This window comes from Lycium ferocissimum, chromosome 4 (genome assembly GCF_029784015.1).
Source record: "Lycium ferocissimum isolate CSIRO_LF1 chromosome 4, AGI_CSIRO_Lferr_CH_V1, whole genome shotgun sequence".
NCBI classification, from domain to species: domain Eukaryota; kingdom Viridiplantae; phylum Streptophyta; class Magnoliopsida; order Solanales; family Solanaceae; genus Lycium; species Lycium ferocissimum.
The window spans coordinates 50984501-50989646 of record NC_081345.1 but is presented as its reverse complement, the minus strand read 5'-3'; the positions used below and the strand labels follow the sequence as shown (position 1 = coordinate 50989646).

The following is a 5146-nucleotide window of genomic DNA, read 5'->3' as shown; positions in this document are numbered from 1 at the left end:
TAGATTTTAATCATCTTAGGGCTCGTTTGGTATGATGGATAAGAAAAAATAGTCCTGGGATAAAAATTAGTGCCACCTTATCCAACGTTTGGTTGGAAAAAAAAAATCGGGATAACTAATCCCGGGATTAGTTATCTCGGGATTAGTCACCCGGGATTATAGTGTTTTTTTATCCCACCTTGAGGGTGGAATAACTAATCCCGGGATAAGTTGTTTCCAACCAAACGAGCCCTGTCTTAGAAGGTAAAATGAAGAGTTGAGACGAATAAGATTATGAAGCGCAAAAGGACTCAAGCATATATAACAAGCTAATGAATATGACAAAATCAGAGTTTTCTCACGCCTTTATGTCTACCATAATTTTCATGTAACATTTTCTTGTGATAAATTATATTTAATATTATCTGTGCAACACGCGGATACGGATGCTAGTTGAAGATACCCATAAAGATATTTCGAGAATCTACTTGTTTGACCAATCAATTAGGAAAAATTTGAAATATATATTCCGGCATACCAAACACATTCTTAGAGAAGACATCATCTTCATATACATAGAGTTCACTGCCTTCGAACATTGGCTCAAAAACAAAATGCATGGGGACAACTGTTACTGTCATTTTTTATAAAAAAAACAAGGACATGCACGCGACAATCAAATGCATATCTTATGATATATGAGCCCGTTTGGCTTAGGCTTTTTTGAGTGTTTGGCTAGCCAACTTATAAGCTATTTTGTGCTTAAAATAAGCCCAAAAAAATAAGTTGGGGTGGCTCAACTTATTTTTTTTGACTTATAAGCTGTTTTCAGAAAACAGCTTATAAGCTGCTTTTTTAAAGCTAAGTCAACAGGGCCCTATATCTCTGTCATTTCTACGAATTGCTCTTCTTGTTGATGATAATCACCATTATTAATCAATGTCTCTATAGAACCCTCTTTCTTTTTCTCCTCCTCTTTCATTTTCATATACATTCCATACAAATATGAAGAAAATCCCCAAACACATAGCAAAGTAGAGACTACTTTAATTCCACCAAAATTATCGCCATACACTATAGTCCCTCCCAAAACATTAACAGCCATTAACGCCGTCATGCAAGCTCCCCCTAGCAACGAACTTGTCAAGAACACCATCCCAACAATACCCATAAAACAAAACTACCACGTAACCACAATAAACATCGTTCACCCAAATCAAACACATTTTTGCTTTCTTTTTTTATCTCCAAATATTCATCGTCTATAGTCATTCCCCACGTGGCCAAAACCGTAGCTTCTAATTCCATCACCAACTGCATTCCACAACCATAGAATAACTATAAACATTTTTATATATTTTTTTCATTAGTGGGTGATAAAGAGCGAACAACAATCCAGCACCAAGTGTTGAGAAAAACCCTATAAAATACTTTGTTCTCGTCAAAACCTTTGGTTTGTCATGGCTCGAACCCAAGGCTAATAGGACCGAACTAAGTGTTAGTAAAATAACACAATCGAGATTCGCGTATGTGATTTTTTATTTTACTATAATAACAAAAGTGATAAGGGTAAAGGCTAATTGTGAAAGTAAAACAAGAGAATTCTTTGAAACGGGGAGATAAGATTCCCCAAGAAAATAAATGATTGTTGAAACCTAACAAGAAACCTATTAAAATAGAGAGTAACAAGATTTTAGGAGTTAATCGAGTAAATGATTTTCTATGAGTGGATTAAAAAACATAAAAAGGTAAATAAATACGAAGAAGAAGAAGAGGGAATCCAGCAGATTGAACCCAAGTAGAAACCCATCGATTGGAACCTTTGTGATTGAAGTAGAATTTGGAGAGTAGGCTTGATGAGATTTAACCCACAAAAAGTAACATGTAGTTAATTCCTAGAAGTAGCATGTAACGTTTTTTTAGTGGTTGCGAGTGTTTGTTTCTTCTTGGTCATGCATTTGGATTTGGACTATACCACTTTTTTGGGTGGGGTTCTTTGTGTCAATGATCATTAGCTCTCTTGAAAAATCTGGCTGATCTTGATGATCTTATTCTTGCTCTGGGTAGTGTTGGGCTAAAATCTCTATTAAATGGAACAATGAAAATTTTGATATGGCGTGGTGGATGGGAGAGGGGTTTCCTATGGAGAAAATATGCTTTTGGTGAGTATATGACTACTACATTAACGGCCCTTCAAATCAAGTTATGAGGAGAAATGTTACATCTTGTAACAGTTAGTTAATATATAAAAATACGTCTTCTTAAGCAACAAAAAAAATTGTCAAAACATTGTGGGTATTATTGCACATATCATATTTCTTTCTGGTTATAAAAGTAAACCTTATCAAACACATCATATGATCGATCATATCATATTTTTTCTGATTATAAAAGTAGATCTTATCAAACATATCATATGATCATTACTCATTAAAAATGTGTAACCATCAGCATGCACGTTGATTGTAATATTGGATACTCAAGTAGCCCTATATCTCAATAGTCTCCTTATGATCAGCCGAAAGGTTTTGCTCATGCTCGCCCCTCTATATATCTTCCTTTCTTGATTTTGTAAATAATTTATTTAGGGTTAATAGTATTTTTGGCTCTTCAGTTATTAATAAATTTCTAATATTAACCTTTATAATATCTGACTAAGAGTATTTAATCTTTAACTAATTAATATGTATACTTTTCATCCCTTTGCTCATGAATTATTAATTGTTTCACTACTTAATTACTCATGTGTTATGTTAAGTTCGTGGGTTTACTTTATTTTTTTTACTGTAATATAGTCCTAAAATAATCCCAATATAATATATTTTCTACATAAAAAGACTAACAACACACATTTTAATTAATTGAAGTGTAAATATGCTGACTCATATATCATAAGGACCAAACTCAGAATTTACTTATAATTGAAGGGTCAAAATTGCTATTATCCCATTTAATTACCATTTTCTCAGCATTTAATCAATTCTAGATTATAAATTGTCTTATTTAAAAAGCTATCAGTATCGGCATTCACCTTATATAATTAGTTTCTAAATAATGTAGAAGGATAAATTAAACTATCATTGAATGAATAAACTAAAACTTTTGTAGGCAAAAAAAGGAGATTGTTTAAAAGGGTAAAATTCTTACCCTTTTAGGATGCGTATAGCCCCTCACCAGAGTCCGCCTTCTCATAGCCAAACCACTATATATACTCGCCAAAAGCATCTTTTCTTTATAAGAAAAAACCCCCACCTATCCACACCAAATCCAAATTTTAATTGTTCAAACTTTGTCCAATTAATGGAGTTTTTAGCCCAACACCGACAACAAAAACTAGATCATCAAGATCAGACATGAATTTCAAGAGAGTTGATCACAGACACCACAAGAAGTGGTAGCTAGACTCCAAATCCAAATGCATGACCAACAAGAAACAAAAACTATTGCTACCACTAAAAAACGTTACATGTTTCTCCTAGGAATTAACTACATGTTACTTTTTGTTGGTTCAATCTCATCAAGCCTACTGTCTAAATTCTATTTCAATCACAAAGGTGATAGTTGATGGGTTTCTACTTGGATCCAATCTGCTGGATTTTCCCTTCTCCTTCTTTCTATTTATTTACTTTTTTATGTTTTTAAATCCGCTCATACAAAACCATTTACTTGATTCACTCCTAAAATCTTGTCATTCTCTATTTTAATTGGTTTCTTTTTAGGTTTCAACAACCTTTTATTTTCTAGGGGTAATATCTCCCCGTTTCGACGAATTCTCTTGTTTTAACGTCACAATTAGCCTTCACTCTTATCACTTCCGTGATCATAGTCAAACAAAAAATCACATAAACGAATCTCAATTGTGTTATTTTATTAACAATTAGTTCGGTCCTATTAGCCTTGGGTTCGAGCCATGACAAACCAAAGGGTTTGACAAGAACAAAGTATTTATAGGATTTTTCTCGATGCTTGGTGCTGGATTATTACTCGCTCTTTATCTCCCAATAATAGAAAATATATATAAAAAAGTTTGTTGTTATTCTATGGTTGTGGAAATGCAGATGATTATGGAATTAGCAGTTATGGTTTTGTCCACGTTGGGAATGATTATAGACGGTGGATTTTCGGAGATGAAAAAAGAGAGTAAAAATGTGTTCGATTTGGGTGAAAAAGCGTACTAGTTAACGCTGATGTTTAATGTGGTGACGTGGCAGTTTTGTTTTATGGGTACTGCTGCGATGGTGTTCTTGACGGGTTCGTTGACAGGGGGAGTTTGCAATAGCTAATGGTTTGGGAGGGGTTATAGTGTATTGGGATAATTTTGGTGGAATTAAAATAGTTTCGACTTTGTTATGTGTTTGGGAATTTTTGTCGAATTTGTATGAAATGTATATAAAAATGAAGGAGGAGGAGAAATAGAATGACTGCTCGATAGATAAATTGATTAATGATGATGATGATCAACAACAACAGATTGTAGTTTCTAATTGCGTGAATCATTCATGGAAGAAAGTTAAAAACTTTAAGACTATATATCATTCATTGGTTAATGTATTATTCCATCGATCAACATTTTATAAAAGCACATAAGTCCTATCATGCCTGTTTGGATGGGCTTAAAATAAGCTGGAAATAGCTTATAAGTAAAAAAAAAAAAAAAAAAAAAAAAATTGTTGGAGTAGGCTAAAAAAAAAAAAAAAAAGTTGGAGTAGGCTAACTTATTTTTTTTTGGCTTATAAGCTGTTTTTAGCTTATAAGCTGCTTTAGATAAGCTAAGCCAAACGAGTCCAATTATTTTTTTGGGCTTATTTTATGCACAAAATGACTTTAAGCTGGCCAGCCAAACACTAAAAAAAGCTAAAAAAAACAGCTTATAAGCAACTTATAAGCCAATCCAAACGGAAATGTTGATCCACTTTTTTTTTTTGGTTTTTGTATTTTTGTTTTTTAAACTTTTCCATTAATCACGAAGTTAAAACGATTACAAGATCCATGACAAAATTATGACACAACATGTTATCTTAATACAAACATCAAAGCAAAACTGTGCTAACTCTAGAGCAGAAAGGCTAGAAAATAAGCTTACTAACAATATTTCAAATTCTAGTTGAGGCCCTGACATTACAAGCAATGGCTATTTATCTTTCTATGTTGTCTTGAGCTTGTTTTC

At 33.0% G+C, this 5146-nt stretch overlaps 2 pseudogenes; one reads left to right on the top strand and one right to left on the bottom strand.

The window, feature by feature from the left end:
* Nucleotides 1-856: 856 nt before the first annotated feature.
* LOC132054162 (probable purine permease 4) lies at nucleotides 857-1887 on the bottom strand (annotated as a pseudogene).
* Nucleotides 1888-3384: 1497 nt separating this feature from the next.
* On the top strand, nucleotides 3385-4439 carry LOC132054839 (probable purine permease 4; annotated as a pseudogene).
* Nucleotides 4440-5146: the final 707 nt, after the last annotated feature.